The 20,261-nt window shown below is 40.1% G+C and overlaps 1 protein-coding gene across 1 annotated transcript in view; it reads right to left on the reverse strand.

The window, feature by feature from the left end:
* The window catches only part of LOC146304602 (uncharacterized), a 75,287-nt gene that overhangs the window by 36,285 nt on the left and 18,741 nt on the right, over positions 1 to 20,261 (reverse strand). Inside the window, exon 2 of the mRNA XM_084713394.1 lies at positions 11,208 to 11,273. The gene's annotated coding sequence lies outside the window, so the exon portion shown is untranslated. The remainder of the gene's footprint in view (positions 1 to 11,207; positions 11,274 to 20,261) is intronic.

Genomic DNA, 20,261 nt, shown 5'->3' on the forward strand with positions numbered 1-20,261 from the left:
AGCAGAGCAGGGATTCTCCAAACAGGAAGGAGGCTGATTTATTAGTGAAGAGAGAAAAGAGGCCTGGAGTGAAAAAGACAAGGAATTACATTTCACAGAAGAGGAAAGAGAAGTATTTCTACTACAGGATAATTCTGGTTCATTGTAACCTGGCAATTTTGTAATTTTCTCCATCATTTCTACAAGAAATGGCTGAGATTTTGGCACACAATGGATAGTTTAGGTAATCATTTTATTTCCCACCTTTCATTTCCCTTCCAAATAACTTTGGCAAACCTCTGGGTTTGTAAAAAAAAAAAAAAATCATATTTCTTGCTCCCTTGGAGCTTCTTTGTGACAGTGGGGAAACTGAATTTTAATTTGCTCTTTACACAATTGTGTGGTCATGCTTTTCCTAATTGTACTTGCATGTTTTAAAATGAACTGAATGGTTTTGTTTTTCCAGCATTGTTAACATGATCCAATTATAACCCAAAATTCCCCTCTGAACGGTATGATTTTCTTGTTATTTAATCGAGTTTGTGTCATATTTTGTTACAAACATAGAGTTTAGTATGTTTAGACTCATTAACCTCAACTGTATACTGTATTTACACACACACAGGAATTATGTTGCAAGCAAAAAATGTGAAAAAATAAAAAATAAATAAAATCTTTGACTGAAAGTGCAAAAAACAGTTTTTGAAAGTCTGTTTGCGTTTTATGATCAACCCATTGTCTACATTGTATACAAGTGTGCAAATGTTTTTCAGTTTTTCATATTATATAAAGTAGCCACATTTTGTTTTGATGACAGCTTTGCAATCTGAACCATTTCTTATTATTAAAGCATTGAATGAGAAGTGTGTCTAAACTTTTGACTGATACTGTGTGTGTGTACATACATACATATGTGCGTGTGTGTATATTTTAATGGTAGGTACCGGCTGATGTGTAAAGTTAAGGTTGCCGTATTGGGGAAGGAAAAAATGGTATCAGACCATCTCTAACCAACTATAAGTCACATACTCAACACCAAAGACAGAATAATAAATTACATACAAAGAAAAAAATAATTATTGCAAATGTCTAAGTCTGATATTGTCACTGTCAGGCAGAAAACGTATATGTCCAAAACTATTTCTGCTCCTAATTTTCAGGAGATGAAAAATACCACATTGAATGCTAGTTAGTAGTTAGTAGTAGTTAGTAACTCTTTCAATACTTTTCAGCAGTTGAATATTTGTAAAACCCCACTGACAGACATAAGGGTTGACCAATAGCATTCAATTATATATATATATATATATATAAGGAGATATGTGGTTTATGCATGACAGCAACAAGACATTATAAAAAGTATATAAAAAGTAATATATTCATGATTGTTTTGTTGAGTAGTATATAGAAGTTGGGAGTAAAGAAAGTGGTTGTTTTTACATTTGTTGGTGCTGTAACCTGAAGGTAATAATTTGAATGGAAAAATCTGCATTTGTTATGTTCCTGCACCTAAGTTTTTTCCTCTAATTTGTCTGCATACAGAGAAAAAGAGACCAAAACTAATAAATTACTCTCTGAGGGAGGCAAGAGCACATTATAGACAGGGAGGAAGTGGAGACACAGAGAAAAAAGAGGGACCAAGGTCACACAGGAAGTAATGTCTCTTCTGAGCCCAGTCAGTGAAGCTTATAGGCAGAAAAAAGAAAGGGATAAGGAGAGGGAGAGAAGATATAGAGAGATTTCTAGTTACCGCCCAGCCCAAAAATATCAGGAGCGTGACTAGAATAGAAGCATTGTACTCAAAGCCGTGTTTTTAACTGTCACACTAAGCGATCCCTCTCACACACACAGCAGTCGGCCTGCATGTTACGAAACCCAAATCTCCATCAACACAATACATCTTTATCTTTATTTTTCCAGCTGTGCACCCATGTTTCTAATCTTCCATGATATTGTTACTAATAAGTGGAGCTTGTGACCATAATCACACACAAAACTAATTAACAAACCGATGCAAGTTAAGAGTAATTAGGGGGAAAATAATAGATTAATGAGTGAATTCCTGAAAATTATCTTCTTTTTGATCAGCGTTACCAAATTTTCGTCTTCTCCTTTTTTTTTACTGCGCTAATGGTCTGATAACCACAGCCAGTCTTATGATAAAGTATCTGAAGTGTGTCATATCTAATCTCCAAACTCATTAATTGCAGCTTTTACAGGAAGAACCGTAGATACTTTTACATTTTCACAATCTTATCAGTCACAGAAGATGACCATCAGTTCCACCAGCACATCCTGTGGGTCGATATTTAATGGACGGTTACAAACAGTGAGCACAGGGTTGAACAAACAAGCAATCTGTCTTCAGTCTCTGGAAAGGACGAACACATTTGAGGACGCTTTTACTGCATGACACTGGTCTTGACCTGCATGTTCCTTCCAGGAGGATGGAGGCCAAATGGGTCGAACAGAAGCCAAAGAGAGAGAGAAGGAAGAAGAGACAACTCCAGGATGGAGGAAGGAGGCCAGAGTCTGACCTAATCTTCAGATTTGACTTCATCATCAGAGAAGAGGTGAACAGGAAATGAATCCTAATCTCAGCGCTGTGCTAAAAGGCCTGATAAGCCTTGCTGGACTTTGCTGAAATGAGCCAAAAGAAAAGATAAAGGGGGAAACATCACAGAAAGATGTTTCCAGAATTATCTGGTGCAGTTTTATTGAGTGGCTCTTTCTGCATTACAGGCAATCCTTTAATTCTGGTGTATTGATCTCACACACTGCTAATTCTGCAAGATGTTATTCATTCTGAATCTCAGATTCAGACTCAACCTACACAGACTTTATCATGCTTAAAATGTACATAAAGGAAGATAAGACTGCCTCAATCATCACAATATACAAGTCAAAAAAGACAGGATATGAATTTATTTGGCACTTATAAATAAGAAAAAACACATTTTCAGCATCAGAAAACACTGTCCATATCTCAATGAAAAAACATCTCTCTGGGATGCCAGGAAGCACACAAAAATCCTCAGCTTCAGACCAAATACAACCATTGGCCAATGAAAACTGACTTTTCACTTTGATCCAAACCAAAATTACAGGTGTTAAGCCTGCCCCGGATCAAGCTCCTGGCCACACAGCCAAACCGTGATCTGAGAAAAAAGAGGTGGTCTCAGTCAGGATCAAATTGATCCATGGTTCAGTTCATTAATATTATGAAAACTTCTTTTTTTTTTTGTGGATGCTTTGGACATACATTGTACAAACCAATTACAATGCGTTATTGCTGGCTATCGTCAGAACCGGAAAAAGGAAAAACAATGCAACACAACAAAATTAGCTGCAGTTGCTGATGGGAAGAGGAGACCAAATGTTTACTTGACATTTGGTCCAATGACTTTGCAATGAGTCACTTGGAACAAACTTGCAAAAACACTTTTTATTTATTTTCCAAGAGGACTGACAAGAGAGGAATTGAATTAAATTGACAACATGTCGACACCTACACACCAATTCAATTACAAGTATAGGGAGACAAAGCTCAAGTAGGTGCTGACAACAAGACACAGGTATGTCATACATTGTTCTGTAGTGTGCTTGCATAATAGAGTGCCTAAGTCATGCTCCATCATAAGGGACGACTTAGGCACTTAACAATTTTAAGGTCATGATTCCATTCAATTTACAATTTAGACATTTTTTTCAGCAATGATGGCTATTTCATTGTTAGATCATCAAGTTCTCACCTGCAAAAATCCACCAGCCCCCCTTCAGAGAAGGCAGCCAGTCTCATTAGTGATGCTTCTGTGTGACCTACATAATCAAATGAGACCATCAGCAACAAGACTGGTAATTTCTATTATCTGAAATTGAAAGCTCACTTCAATTGACTTTTGATTTAGAATTCCAAGTGTGACACCCCTAATAATTTCTAAAAATGTTGACAGGCACTTGGACATGTGGACAGGAGGATCTGGGGGGCATCCAAAGTTTTTCTTTTACTTCAGTTAAGTAGAGAGCAAGTTATGCAAAGCACCCAAAACATAAACAAGAATTTCCTGCACTACTCTATTTGGTAACCTCGTCCTATTTTTCTGATGTCATGGAATATGGCTGCCAGAGGTCATGTTATGTCACCTGAAGGCTTAGTTGTTATTTCCAGAACTACTTCAACCTCCTACGACGGCTCAAAAAAGCATGTATGATTGTGTTACTTAGCAAATCCACTGTACTTTAAATCACAGAAGTGTCACTTGGGTTGTAAAGGGGATACTGAAGTGAAATCAGACTGCAAGAACATGATTCATGCTAATAATGTGGCTGTTGAAGCTGTGGTTTGTTCTGACTTGAGGGGTGGGGGGGTGCAGCCAACAGAGTCTCTCCTCTGAGGTCTCTGCTTCCTCCCACTTTAACTTGGCCCTCGCCCCCATTTCCTCATCCATAATTCACACAGACAGCCTCCTTCTCCCCACAGACAAACACACACACTCCCTCAGGCCAACGCACGCCTCCACGCAACGCACACAGACGCATGCATGTTTAATACCTCAAAGCCACAAGGAGTTGTAGTCAAGGTGGGGAATATTCAACTGTTTTCTATCATGCCCTGTCCAAAATATGAATGAGAATAGAAAAAAAATCTAAATGATACTTAAGAAAATATCAATTAGAAACATCATTTCCTTAATAGTTTCTGCAATTAGGAAGCTGATCTTCACTGAAAATTCAGCAACAATTGAGATTTATATTGTCATTATTATTGTTCCACATCATTTGAGTGTTCATAACCATTTCAGATTTGGCGTGAAACGTTTATGTCTCCTCATTATCTACATTGAGCCTTTAAGTAATTGCGTCTGTGACTCGCTTCGCCATTTCTAATCATGACTCTCTGCGAAGTCCTGAACCGCTTTATGCTGCAGGGGCCTCTGTACAATCTTACAGGTGTAAAGACTACAGGGACAAGAAAGGCTGTTTTATACATCCTCCACACTTTGTGCAGAGGGGCTAATGAGCCAAACTCTGCCGGGAGGGAGGCTCATTAGTTAATCTGAAGGAAGAATAGAGAACGAGAGCATCGACACTGACGAGCAGACAAACTACGAGCACGACTGTAGCGCCAGTTTGAAGAGGGAGGGGAGAAGGCCACAGTGAGCTGAGTAATGAGGTGCACGTGGCTCATAATTCAAAAGAAGAAGAAGAGTTTAATAAGAGATTATTTTGTGGCAGTGTTCAAAAGGAAGTTTTTTTTGTGGGTGTGAATGACGCGCTACATGTACGTACAGCGCCAGACTGGCATGGTTTTCATTAAATGGTAATAAACACATTGTGATTCACGTCACTGTGCAATTTTTCTGTATTAAACTAGATCGCAATCTTTCCCTAACCTTATCTGGGTGTCGACACGTAAACGTGAAATAGTTTAATAATCCTACAGTCACTGAGAGCAGATTTTGTCTTGTCAAATCCCATATTTTGGCAGAAATGAACTGCGATGCACACTGTCACTGAACATTTACTGATCCGTTCAGTATTCACACTTTTGCAACTTGCCAAATATGTTAATTAACATCTCCTCATTATGTTAATAGATTAATTATAATTTTAATGTTCCTTTCAAACACATTTACTGTTACAAATTAATTATATATCAATTGAATTACTAGAAGCCAGAGCTGTACAGTATGTTTACAGATCAGCATGTCTGTTGTTGGCCAGCATACAATAAATCATCGTAACTATCTTCCATAGCTTCCTAACAAAATATTTTTGTTTTGTTCTATTTATTGTAACTCATCTGTAATTCTACGTCATTGTGAAAGAGGGGAACCTCAATGATTTTGCAAGTAAAGGTTTCACTATCACTTTCTACTATCACTTTTCACATATGAAATCTGCATGGCTTGAACCCCAAGTACCTTTTCTTGCACACACTAATCACAAAAGCAATAGCTGGAAAAATCATTTTAAAAAGTGACTACAATCTAGAATAATTTCCAAGTAAATTTTCTTGCAACATCGAAGTAATTTGGCACTAATATAAATCGAGACCGTATAATTGGTACAGTTCCAATTAGCTTCATCCAGTTAACTGCTAATGTAATGCAACACAGCATGCAATCAGAAGCAACCAGTCCAACAAACAGAGAGAATAAAGCGTCCTCTAATGAAGAAATTATATTTATTTGGGAATAAACAGAGCACTAAACAGCAAGTTTAATGTTTAATTTTATCTAGATAGCACCTGATCATAGGACTAGGCTGTATTCTTAATTATTTATAGAGACCCAACAATTAAAAACAAGAGCTAGCAAAGAAAAACTTCCTTTTAAGAGGCAGAAAGGGCTCTAACCTCTAGGTCTCCTCCACGGCTGGTTGACCTTTTAGGATCCACTCCTCTAGTGAAAACAAGTAATATCCTGTTTATGACAGACAGCACCAGGGTCCTTGGGTAATTTTTAGATTTAAAGCTGCATGTGATAGACACATGGATCCACACATGCCTCAAGCTATAAATGCAAAAACCAAACACACACTCCACCCGTCACATAATCTACAAGCTCAAACACATGCGAGCAGCACTTTTCCTGCTGCGTTATGTAAACCAGGCAGGACCAGGTGCAGGTTTCTGCACCCCAAAGCGACAGCTGCACTTCAGAGCGGGGAAGGGTGGGAGAACTGGTTTATGTCCATATACCATGTATGTCGGTTTCTTAGTGGCCTCAGAGCATTACACGCACATTCATCTGTCAACATCATAGGACTAGGCGGTCCAAAATGGGGCCTGTAGGCTACGATTTTACTCTCAAGAATGTGCTGAAAATGTGCAAAATAACATTTTAGGGAAGACTAAAGCTGTTAAGTGTACTGTTATGGTAAATTCTGGTAAATTTTAACAATCTGATTGTGTCTGCAGCGACATATTGTGCAGCTAACAAATAAGACAGACAGTGACAAGCAGCTTAGGTGGCAAAAACACAAAAATATCATTACACAGGGTTCAAAACTAACTTTTCAAGCAGGCTGCCAGGCTGTGACTGAAAATATGGCTGCCATTTTTAGTCATTTTGAAATTTTGAGTGCAGTTAGTGGAGAAAGACAGTTATTTGTCGAGTCTAATTCCAGGTCATCGAAGACCAGCTCTTTGAATTTCACAACCTGGAAATGAGACTTAACAATCATGTCTCTTACCAAACTGCGCTTGGCCAAAGTCTCCCATTGTGAGCTAGATTTTTGTAAAGCCTGAAAATAGAGTGAAGAGGAGGTGCAGAAGTCAAGTTTTCTCTCAGACCACTTGAATTATTTCATGTTTAAAGGTTATTATTCAGTTTTTGCCCAATGATGCACAAAAGTAAACTGCCTACCTCAGCTTTAATAGTGAAAATGTGACATAAAAGAATGTTTAATGGTAAACGGTATGGATGGTAAAAAAGGGGTTCCAATTAACTGTGTGTTAACATGGCCCAAAACATTAACGAGAATACTTTTTTTGACATATGCAGACTGGTTCCACCTGCTGTGAAGCGTCTAATCCGCAGGAAATATAACAGACAAATTCATTCTAATCCGATGGGATTAGTCTCTTCTGATAGAGGTGTTTACATGAGGCACTTTTATTCTGATCAGGCATTATGGTTATTTGTGGAATATTAGGGTTCATGTAACAGATGCCTCTGTATATGCGAGGAAACATACCAACACATGTGCAGCTTTGTGCGGTTCCGGTTCCAACTTCACTGTAACGGCAATATTTAAATATTACAAATGCAAAATACATTAAATATTTATTTTGAGGTGCACGTTTTGATGTTTGCTGCCCCAGTTTTGGTAACTGATGGTAACCAAAGGACAAGAATTGGCTGCCAATTTCTCAAAGTGGCTGCCAGTGAAATACTCAAATCCCCTTTATTGTGCTCTTTAGCTGCCTGCTCATTTTCTCCTCCCTTTTAATGGAAATTCTTAATTTTCTTTTCTTTTCTTCTGTCTTTCTCACAGTTTAAGTTCCAAAACCAATGGCATTCATTTTACTTCAGCCCATTAACCATCTGTATATCAATTTTTTTAGACGCTCCAGTATCAGGGTGTGATGGTCTGTTGATCTCGGATGTGGACTGAGCTGAAAAAGCTGAACTGAACTACTGTAAATGCCTCAAGTTTTATAGCTTTGTATGAAGTACAGTCTGTCATCATGACTAAGTTTTATACATTCATCTCCTGACACAAATACCCTAAGTGATGCAAATGCTCTGTGGATTAACGTAAGAATGATCACTTTGTCAGTAATCTGCATCATCACGTATTCCTCGACAGTGCTACATTGTACGTCGTCCAAATAATATGTCCACAAATAACATGCTGTCCATTTCACTCAGCTGCATCTGTCTTTGCGGCTCACCTCATCTTTGTCAGTGGTTTGACGTCCAGCTGCATACCCATCAAGTATCACTTGTCAACAGACACTTTGGGGCATTCTGTCAAAGTCGAGGGTGGTGCTGCCTCAATGCAATGTCCCTTTCTCCTATAGTTTGCCTCTGCAAATAACCTACATTACATACGTTACAACCCTGCAGCATGAGAGGCTGATGTTCAAAAACACTTTTGCAACTACTGTGCGTCAAGAAATTCTCATATGGAAGCTGGATAACTTGCTGGAAATTTTTTATTGCACATTTACAAATGTGGCGTAAAAAGGGTCAAAAATCAAAGCTAGAGTTCCCAGAGTTCAGATTATGGTTCAATTTCCAAAAACTTGATAGTGTTTGTGCATTCAAGGATTAACGCAACTCCAATTCAAATGTCAATTTCAGATGTGTCTTGACAGTTGGAGACGTGGAGGAGGAGAAACCACAGAAACAATGCCCTTCTTTTTCATACTTGGCATCTCTGCAACACCTACATTTATCTCCATTACAGTTCATGCCTTGCTGACAAACAGCAGTTGGAACCAGGGGCGATGTTGACTCCAAAACAATGTCCCTCTCACCCACTGGTTTCGTCCTGCAAGTAAGGCAACAGTTGGTTAACCGACCGCTACGCCGACCTCTGTGCCAAACGACGACCTCGCTGCGAGGGCTTGGCAGAACCCAGATGGGGACGCAGGAAAAAAGAGTAAGAGTAAGAGGAGGAGGAGGTGTGGGATGATTGGGGGGTCTGGGTTGCATTTGTGACCCCAAAAAGGAGGACAGGGAGAGGGTGCGTTTGCCCCTTCGTCCTCCCCCCCTACGCCGTGGCGTGTCATCCGAAGTTGGTTCCCAGGAAAAGACAGCTTGCCTCGGAGCTGCCCGGCAACCATGCAGGCAGACAGAGACAGATAGATAGAGAGAGAGGGGCTGGAGGTGAAGTCGGGGGCACATCACTGGAGATGTGACAGACACCACAGTGACTTCTAGCACAGTCACAGACACAAACACATCTACAGCAGACTGACAGGAACGAATTGGGAGGCAGAACGGAACAACATGTCCCCCTTAAAATATAAAATGTCTTGTCACTGCAGCCTCCTTCTGCTGACTTGTCCCCCGCAAACTGAAGGGCAGAATTAAAGCAGTAGGTTCTAATTTTTAGATGTCATTGATGGGAAAAGTTAATTTGTGCATAAATAAACATTCCTGACCATTTTTACTCCCATTTGCACATCACCTTAAATTATGTTGGTGCATATTTTAAACATGCACATGTTTATAAATGCAATTAGGCATTTAGTATTTTAGCCTACTGCATAAATGAGACAAAATAAGTAAATAAATGAGACAAAATAAGTGCATTTGCGCAGAAGCACAGGTTCGAGCACTGACCATGCTGACCAATAGCTGGAGCTTGCAGATAGTAAATATTAGTCAGAATCCCTGTTATACTTTTAAGTGGTACACATAAATATCTTAATCACCTTAATGAAGAGCTTCACTGGACATTAGCTGAGACAGCAGAGTGCGAAATTAGAATTAATAACTGCCAACGGGGTCAATTTATGTGACTTTCCAGACATTTGTCATTATTACTTAGTACAACAACTACTCAGCTGTCACCCTTTTGAATGTAATGAGTAAAGTTCTTTGAAGTTGGCTTAAAGTAAAATAGTTAGTACAATATTTAGCACTGGCGCAGTTACACTTGGGTGACAGAAAGGGTATGCTCTCTTGATCACCCTATCATCTGAAATCATCTGTGTTTTTAGTATGAAGATATCTTTTTTGATGTCATTTTAATCAAATTTTGTAGCACTAATTTTCTCTTGAATGGATCTACAAGCTTTCCTGATCCCATCTGACCCCCTCCCTGATAATCCAACGCAGACAAGTAAAAGATAAAAAAAGAGTGTAAGACAGCAGGGACAAGGTGAGTGGGAGACAGATGACAGATCAAAACAGATAAAGGCAGGAACACGCTGAGGGAGGAATAAACAAGAGTGGGAGGGAAGAAGAAAAGGAAGGGTGGGAGAAAAGGGGGTAAAAGACAGACAGGGAGTCAAGAGTTGGCGTCTCATCAATCCATCACCACCTGCTCGCATCAAAACCACCCTGAAACTCCTCCTGACCGAGCCGTCGGGGAACTTGTGACAGCCAGCCCTGCCGTTGCTGACAGGCAGCAGTGTAATATGTCCTGTGGTCTCGCTCGGCTTGGTGTCACTCCCACGGAGAAACCACCAACAATCTGTTGGCTATGAGTCGCTAACCGCCAATGGCCACATGCCATCACAGCCTCAACCTCTAAATATATCACAATCGCCATTATTTCCAACTGAAATAATGCATGAATTACTAGAGATGAGGGTTTTACATCGCTCGTTTCAGTAGCAGCACACTCTGGGTGAACTGTGCTGTCCTGCCGGCTGAATAATCAGCGATGTCTAGACGGGGTACGTCACAAAGACTAAAGGCCACCAAAACAGAGAAACAGCCCCTGGCTTTTTATCACAACATCAGCTCTTTCACTCAGTTGCTTGGATATGTCAGCAGCAAATATCCTGAATAATTAGAGTTCAGCGAACAAAGGAATGATGATATGCAGGGAGATATGGTTTAGAAATTAAAGGTACGTTCTGGGGAGAAAAGGAAACTGAAACAGGAGGGAAAGATGACATTTTGGTCCCAGTTTCTACCATCAAAAGAGAAGAATACTTTTGATTATCCTACACAAACGGTGCCCCGATTCATTCTTCATCATTTACAAGCTATGAAAAGAACGCACACTTACATCTCAGAGGAGAAATTCTCACGTCTTACCTGGTGGGGTAGGGCAGATACTCCAGCTTCTTGTCTGCAATGAGGGCACAATAAGGGCAGCGGCTTCTGCAGAGAGAAAATAGGAGAGAAAAAAAGATGAGAGGCAGAAAAAAGAAGGAGTCGTAGGGGCAGCGCCACTCTGACAGAGATGGCTGATGCTTTCTCGCCGGCAAGCGGAGCCGGCAAGCTGCAGCTCACACAAACACACACACACACACAGAGCCAACCGGCATGCTGCCTCACGCAGATCTCCACCCCCCTGCCTCGACTCCCCTTCACCAGCGCACAACCAAACTGGCGTCTCCATTGCATTGGGGAGGTGTGGATATAGGGGGGATGGGATGTCTGAGCAGAAAATGTGTGTGTATGTTTGAGTCAGTCACATTAATTCATGTTTAAAGGGTATATGAAGCTCATCCACCCCTGAGGGAATTGAGTTGCAAGATAAATCTCTCTTCAAGAAAATTTCCAGAAGCATATTTCAGTCTGCTCTTTGTGTTTATCTCATCCGTAAAATTCTTGCTCTTTTTGCTTCACATTATGAATGCATGAGACATTCGAACATGACAGCGAGTGCGGCATGAGTGTGTGTAAAAAAGGGGGGTGCAGGGATCGCCCCCCCAATGCTGAATAATTGCTCTGTCCTGGTGCTCATTTGCAGGCATGGCCAAGTGCAGCAGCAGCACTGAGACAAAGGCAGAGAGGGGGAATGAAGGGGAAAAGAGGGTCTGAGTGAGAGACGAGAGGAGAGACTGCAGAGGCCAGACGAGCAGAGCACAAGCACACAACTCAGTAGCACTGAGCGCTGACTGCTGAAAGCCTAATTCTCTGCTCATTACTCCAACCTCAAACCACATGAAATGAAATATATTTATAGTGCAGAGGCTCACAATGGCCCCAGTCTTCAGCTATCCATCACCAGCAGTACTACAGATGTCAAAGTTGTGAATAAATACAGAAATTATGAGCTGAGTAGATGAACCAAAAGAATGAATGAGTGCAGATGTGGACAGCTGGATACATTAACATGTAACAGTAAATTTTAAAGTAAATTAAAGGATAGGTTTGGGTTTTTCGAGTCAGATGGCATACATATAGTGAAAGCATTATAAGTAGGCTTGTGGAGTAACAATACATACAACAGGATTACTTAATTAGGATTCAAAAAAGGTGACTGTATTCCACTACAGTTACACAAATATTTGTAAAAAATACCCACATGCAGTGTGCATACATTACAATCCATTTATTATCTCTTTTTTTCACCATTGACATCTCATTAAAAAAAACATTTACAGGCAAAACCAACCATTAACATTAGCTAGACAGACCAATGGCTAACGTTAGCAAGACAGACCAACCGCTAACACTAGATGCACAGAACAACTGCTAATGTTAGCTAAACAGAGCAACTGAGAGCTCCACTGAACAACCACCAGCGTTTTCAATAGAGACCAACCACTAACGTTAGGTACTCAGACCAACTGCTAATGTTAGGTATACAGACTAACTGCTAGCATTAGGTACACAGGTGAACTGCTAACATTAGCTACACAAACAAACTGCTAACAGCAGACCAACCACTAATGGTAGCTACACAGACCAATTACTAATGTTTGGTACACAGACAAACTGCTAACTTTAGCTACACAGACTAATTACTAATGTTAAGTTAACAGGCCAACTGCTAACATTAGCTACACAGACCAATCACTAATGTCAAGCACACAGACCAACTGCTAATGTTACATACACAGAAGAACCACTTAAGTTAGCTACACAGACCAACAAATAACAAGTGACACAGACCAACCACTAATGTTGGACTACTTGTATGTATAAGCATTCGCTCACTGTTATGATTGTTCGGCCCACAACTTAGCTGTTTTGGTTCACTCTTACCACTCACATAGTGTTGTTGTTTTGAGCAAAAAGCTGTAAAACCCCACAGTTTGCTTCTTGACTGGCACTGAACAGCAGATGGACAAAGTAAGCTGTTACCTAGAGAACAAAGAGGAGCAGTTAGCAGCTTAAGAATTAGATATTTTTCTCAGAAGTTGGTGGAAAGTGAAACAGATCTAAAATGAAGGGGAATATTGGACTCAGATTTGCCAGGTGTTTGTTTTGCTCTGTATGTGGATGTGTTACATCTGTAACCATGCAAACATTGTTGCCATGGCAACTTCTTCAGGCGATAACTAGCTGATGTGTCAGTGTTATCTTTACAGCTTTATTCTGCTGCCCCCAAGTAGACAAAAAAACTGTTATCGCAGGTCAAATCATTTTTTTAAAGTTTTCTGATAATTACATGCATGTTAAAAAATAGAACATGTTTTAATAGCAAAATAAATATGTGAATTGTCAGAGAAAAGATACATGCTTAGCAAGATGCCGCCATAGGGAGCTCTGTACCCTTTAGGTTAGTTTTAGGTTCTATCAAGGTTAGTTTTATGTTCTTTAGATTAGTTTTATGTTCTATTAAGTTTAGTTGTATGTTTTTTAGGTCTTATTTTATTATTCTTTTTTATTTCATTATTTTATATTTCACTTTATAGATGCACCTTTTATCCTATCACTGTATATTTTGTCTTGTTATTATTGTACTATCTTATTACTGAACTTTATTTTTGTTACTTAACTTTTTTAATGGAGCTTTCCAGTGAATTTTCCACATGACTGTACTCATATAACTGGCGTGACAATATCCAGCATGTTAGTATTGTATTAACATAGACTTCTGAACCTAAGAAGGAGATAAATTAACCCACTAAAACAAACCAGTATGACCAGACTGATTTCAAAAGACACTCCCTAACACGATCGCCAAACCTCACACAGACCACTGAGGTTGGTGTGAGGCTGAATCATAAAGGACACAGTCATACGGTTCCCAAAACCACTTAAAAAATTAGAGGAAGAGAAGGCTGCTGCCTCCACCCCACATCACATCCTCTCCCAGTCCCATCATTAGCTTGCCCTGTTTCAGGGGGGTGGAAAGAGCCATCAGTGTAAGACTGTAATCAACCTGTCAGCATCGGGGACTGGGTTTAAAGGTTTAAAGAAAGCAAATGAGACATTTAGCATGGCAGTGGGGAAATAATCCTGCTATCGAATTGAATTATGAGATCATTTTCAATTTTCAGGTTTGTCGAGAGGATTCGGTGTTCAAAATGACCCAGGCGACATGGCCTTGCTGTTGGGAGTTCGGATTTTTGGGTAAAAACAAAGACATGGGAGATAACAGATAAGGAGGTAGGAGAAAAAAGCAAAGGCTGGGTGGCATGGAAGGGAGAGAGACCCGGAGCTCGGAGAGGCGCAGACGGTCCTGTCAACGCCAGCCGCCTTTAGGGAGGCCGTTTGCCAGCACTGATTAGAGAGCGCGGCCTGGACCAGAGCGTCAGAGCCAGCTAGCATAGACACATAACATTTAATCTGCCCTCAGCCCCATGCTGCCAGAAAGCAAATGCTAGTCGCGCTAACACCAATCTATCGAACTGTCAACAGACACAGTGGCAGGCTGAACTCGCCGCCACCAGATTACACATCCTGTTTATCCTGTGTTTGAGCAGGACATATGGACAGTTCATAAACTTGATAAAGAGGTGATGATAAACAGGTCAAGGGTTCACTGTGATTTGAGATTATTTAAAGCATTTTGCGACATACTAAGAGTAATGGAAGCACCTCAGATGGAACAACAGCATCATTATTAAATATTTTACACCATTTCGAACATGATTTAATCAGTGTCTCACTGCTTACTTTATAGTTTTATTCAGAGGGACCAATAAATGCAGCCAATGTCCAACTGCAGTCTCACTTTTCTTCCACTTTCTGCGGAGGTGTCTGAGGGCGAGTCACGGGGGGGGAATGAGAGGAGGAAGAGAGTCAAAATGTCATAAAATAAGATGAAATGTTGAGGGAAAAAAAAGACCAAGAATAAAATTGAAATGTCAAGAATACAGTCAAAATTTAGAGAATGACGTTGGAATCTCAATATTCAGAGGAGAATTTTAAAGTTTAAATATCATTTTGACTTTATTCTTGAAATTTCTAATTTTCTAAATTTCACCTTTACTCTCCAAATTTCAACTCTATTCTCCAAATTAGCCAATTTTCATGATACACAAGTAAAATTCAATTTAACTGAATTCGAGTGACAGATTTAATCACTTTCTTTAGTCAAATAGCTGTACGTAGTTATCACAGGATGTATTATCATGGGCTACAATAAAACCTTATGCCTAATCCCAAATTAAGAGGTAGGTCAATCTCATTGGCATGTTGGAAGTGGGGGTGTGATGTTGATCACTGGAGCCGCTTGTTGACTGCTCCCCCAGTGAGACTGGGACAGCGCCAACTCACTATGATCAGGATTAGCCGAATGGATCATCGTAGGCTTGTGTGTAATCTTCATCCAGATTTAGACAGGAGATTTCATAGCTGGACAGAAAATTTCTAAATCTGGAGCTCGCCTGTTTGACGTTTGAGCGAGACAACGTTTAGTAACCCCTAAACCATGCAATAAGATGCCAATAAGAAGGCATGTGTATAATGTGTTTAGTCGTCTGCAGTGTGAAGAAGAACAAATGAAGCGTCATCTGCTTCTTCGAGAAAACAAACTGCTGCTGACTAATACTTGAATTCATTTAGCCTTTGAATCCTAGACTTGCTAGTGTATCATCATATCCAAAAAGCTGTCCTCCAAGCTGTCAACTCATCGGACCGCCTATGCGAGCATGACTCAAGCTTTTTCAGAAATGCAGCATTAGCACAAGCTGCGTTTCAATGAGCAGGCAAATTTATTGCAGGTGGTTGAGAGCACAACAGTGTTTCTGCGTCATCAAACACAAGTGGCATTAAAGCTGTAATTCCAGCCCTGTTTTAGTGTGCCAGCTCGAACTGCTGTGGTTTACGAGAGAGCAGAGAGCTGCTGATATGAATGCACGTATTGATTAAAGATTAGGGTTATTGCTTTGGGACAATAAGGTGAGGAGGCTGAGGAAAGTTGAGACAAAGGGGAATAAACACATACATCTAAATGTTAAGAATGGCATCAGAGCAAATCTCTCACCAGTTTATCGAATTCAGAACGAATTGTTTGTGATATTTGTGTCAGACCCCTGGAGACTAGCTGACGTCATGGCGTTAGGTAATAGTGACCCTAATAAAGTGATAAACTGATTAGTTGACTGACACAGAATCAACAACAATGTTGATAATGAGCTTGATTAATTAGTAAAGTCATTTATCTATCAACAAGACTTAGAGGCCAGAGTCACGCTAGCAGCTCTCTCGTTTTAGTTTAGCATGCTAACATTTGCTAATTAGCATAGAGCACAATGTAAGGGAGGGAACGTCACTAGTTTTGCAGGCTTGTGGTCATAAATCAAAGCACCAAAACCTATTACAATTCATCCTTAGGGGGGAAATAAATGTTTGTACCAAATTTCACTGCAGTCGATGTAACATTTCAATCAAAACCACAAATTCCAACCTTATGTTTGCATAAAAGCAAAAGTCAGGAGATCAACAAAGTCAGAGGGATTCATCCTCTTTGCATCATGAATATCTGTACTAAATTTTATGGCAATCCATCAAGTCTGGACCAAATACGCCGACCTTCCAACTCCATCCATGGAGCCAGACCACTAGCCTGGTTAAAAATGCCAAACCTTTACTATTTCCAGCTTCTTAAAGGGGCAATTAGCAGGAAGAAAGCTGTCTGAAAAGATGGTTGAATGCTGAGTCTCCTTCCCTGGTCGTCAAATATTTACATTTTGAAAATGAGAGTCAACAATCAATTACCAACTTACCAACCTGTCATTAGCTTAAGTCTCCTGTCATGGCTAAATCTGGTCACAACAAAGCCAAGAGGAGGAGCAGTTTTCTCCCATACTACATTAAGCTTATACAACTTTTATCAGAAGACACCAGAATAAATAAAGAATAAATAATGGACTGAAGGGGAACTCCAGAAATTTGTTTAACAGTTCTGTTTCTTGAATTAAAATTTACAAAAATCTCTCCAGAAAACTATAACTGTAAGCCATACAGTCAGCGGCATGTTAATACTTTCACCCAGACATGGACCTAATAATCACTCTTACTGGCAGAAGCATGTTTCTGGCTGAGGACTGGATCACCACTGCAGCAGCAACATCACAAGAGCAATCTTTCTCCAGCACCAGGCCAACGTCCAACTCTCACAACAACTGCTCCTTTTGGCTTGAAATGCTCGAAAACACAGTGGCATCTGCTTGTTTGTTGTTTTCTTTAAACAAATTGTAAATTAGATTTAAGACCATGGAAATCTAATTACCCAAATCCTCTGCTGATCCGGCTGTCTGCTCAAAGGTTAGCAGCCACTCGTCTGCATCAGGCTGAGTCAGCCAGGTCAGTCATATACCATTCATATAACTTCATCACTGACCGCTATTTATGATTATTGGATGAAGCAATTTCCTTTTTATGAGATAATATGATTGAACAATTTCCTTGTTGAACATTTCATTTTTTTTTCCAGAGCTTTCAATTTGCACAGTAACAAAGGGTTTTCACGCTGTCAAAGGCTTTTACTTTTGTTGTTTGATCACAAGCTGTTTGAGGGCTTAGAGGTCAAAGGTGAGTCTGTGCAGACTGGTCAGTCCAGACACAGAAGCTGATCCTCTCCCCTCATCCTCTTCCCTCACAGGCCGCTGCATATAGACACGAGAGCTTGACTCATGCTGAAGGCTAAGTCCTGCACCTTGTGCTCAACCTGAACGCCACGATCACACTGTGAGCGACAAAACAAGTCATCAGAAACTCAAAAGGAGATGTGTCAACAAATTGATCTCTCCATCCTTTTTCCCACCATGAGCTGACAACTATTCTGTCTTGTTTATTGCAGCCCCTCACAGCTTTGAGACACTTTATTTCTTCAGGAACAAATATCTCAAATGGAAATAACAAATGACACTTTCATTCAGTAGTTTACTTTCATATGCACAGTAAAAACTAATCAATTAAAAATGCATTAATCAATAATCAGTAGAGAGTTTAGAAATGGCAATAATGGTCCTTGCATTTTGTACCATATTAATTAATTGAGCGTTAGCATTTTCAACTATTGGTTAAGGAAAATGCACAAAACCCTACTGCAACCCTGTATCTTTCTTTCCACAGGTTTGGTGGATGGCTGAAAAAAACTGAACTGCTGGCCTACATTTAACAGTTATTCAAATTCAACTATGAAAAATAAATTAATGATATCTAACAATACAGTTATCTGTGACCTTCTTTTTCAAATCTAAGGGTTACAAGATGATAGTAAAATGCTTTGCAGGCCTCTAAAAATCCTCCCATAGGACATCATCTAAGAGGTAAAAATCAGCTGTTAGTTGAGGTGATCACAGGCTGAGAGTGTGACCTGTAATGGTGAAGTTCATTTTTGGATTCAGGCAAGTAGCTGGTCCAAAGTGTTTACTTGAGTTGAGCACAAAAGTAGGCCTACATAAGCACTGTTTATACCATTCATCATGGCTGAAGCTCTGATCCTAAAAGGTACTGATTCTGTCAGACACACTAGACTCAGTTCAGCTTAAGGATTTGCTGTAAAAGATTAGTCAGTTCACAAACTATTGGACACCTTTAATCTTTTTACAGACATGGAAAGCTAGAATGGACAGAGCAGGAAGTCTTATTTGTCACCATCTTTGCTGCATCATCTTATTCATTCCTAACAAACAGCTGCTGCTGATGTAAAATGGATCGCTTCCTGTCCTCCATTATCTTTTTCCTGAAAAGACGCTCCACACTCTGCCCTTAATGGCACTTTAATGAAGTGCGTGCAGGCATGATTTTTATCTCTTTAATCTCCTGATGATAAACAGCAGAACATCTCTTTATATAAAAATTACCCTCCAGTAAGAGGGCGACTTGATTATTTATTTACAGTCCTAATAGAGTAACACAACAGATGAACTCAACCCAACAGTTTACTTGATGATTTTTACACAATTGCCTAGCGACAGCCCGGCCGCTCGAGCTTCAAGCCTTGTGAAAAGCTCCTCAGTGCATAAAAAAACCTAAGTGGTTTGTGAAAGTGCAGCTTTCCTTGTTTGCAACTGCCAAGAGCAAATAACAGACTGCTCATTTTGCCAAGAGACAGCGCCACACCATCTCAATGACCAGCCTGCCATTCATAACAGAACTGAAAACAAAACCAGCAACATGGGGATGCCAATATTACCCCTCTAAAGCTACAGCTGGACCACCACTACACTGTCAAAATAAACTCCTTCACCTAAAAAAGTTACTACACACTGCCTCGGCAGGTGCTACCTGCAATCTATTGTAATGCACTATAAAAGGCCTGTTTTGTGTCAGGAAACAGAAAATCTTATATTTACAGTAAGTTAATGAGAGAAGATTACTTGACTCCACTAAATTCCTGTGTAATTTTTTGCAGTGTGGATAAAATATTAACTTTGATCAATGGAAAGCAAGCCCTCCTTCCTTTCTACCACCCACCAAGATGGCCTCTGAGGGCTGCATATTGTCTCATCACTCACATTCATACGCATGTACACAATGTGGAGGCACATACACACACACACGCACACCCTCCCACACTGACAGGCTAAAGATGGCCTGTGTGAGTGTGTGCTACTCTTGGACTGTCATTCCTCTCTGATATAAGCAGAACACAGGAAATTCCTCAAATGTGAAATATGCCTCTGAGAGGCCCGTTTAAAACAGAGACGTGATTTGAGGAGAAAGAAATAGGCAGGAAGTGGAGAGACTGTGTGTGTGTGTGTGTTTTACAGCGGGTGGAGGGGACTGATGCTACATTTGCAGGGGAATTCAGGGGTGAGAATAAGGCAGTCAACTGTTTTTATGGTCTTAAATAAATTTTTGCCTGTTTGAGGGTGTGTGTCTGCCTTACAATACAGAGTGTATATATGTGGTATATATCAGCTGTGTGCCCATGCTGTGTGTGTGTGAGTGCTACAGCTCGCGTGTGCCTGGCTTTACACTAACCACAGGGTGTAGCCGTGGGCTTTGAAGTCG

The sequence above is a fragment of the Lutjanus erythropterus genome, chromosome 24 (assembly GCF_056507025.1).
Source record: "Lutjanus erythropterus isolate fLutEry1 chromosome 24, fLutEry1.hap2, whole genome shotgun sequence".
Classification (NCBI taxonomy): domain Eukaryota; kingdom Metazoa; phylum Chordata; class Actinopteri; order Lutjaniformes; family Lutjanidae; genus Lutjanus; species Lutjanus erythropterus.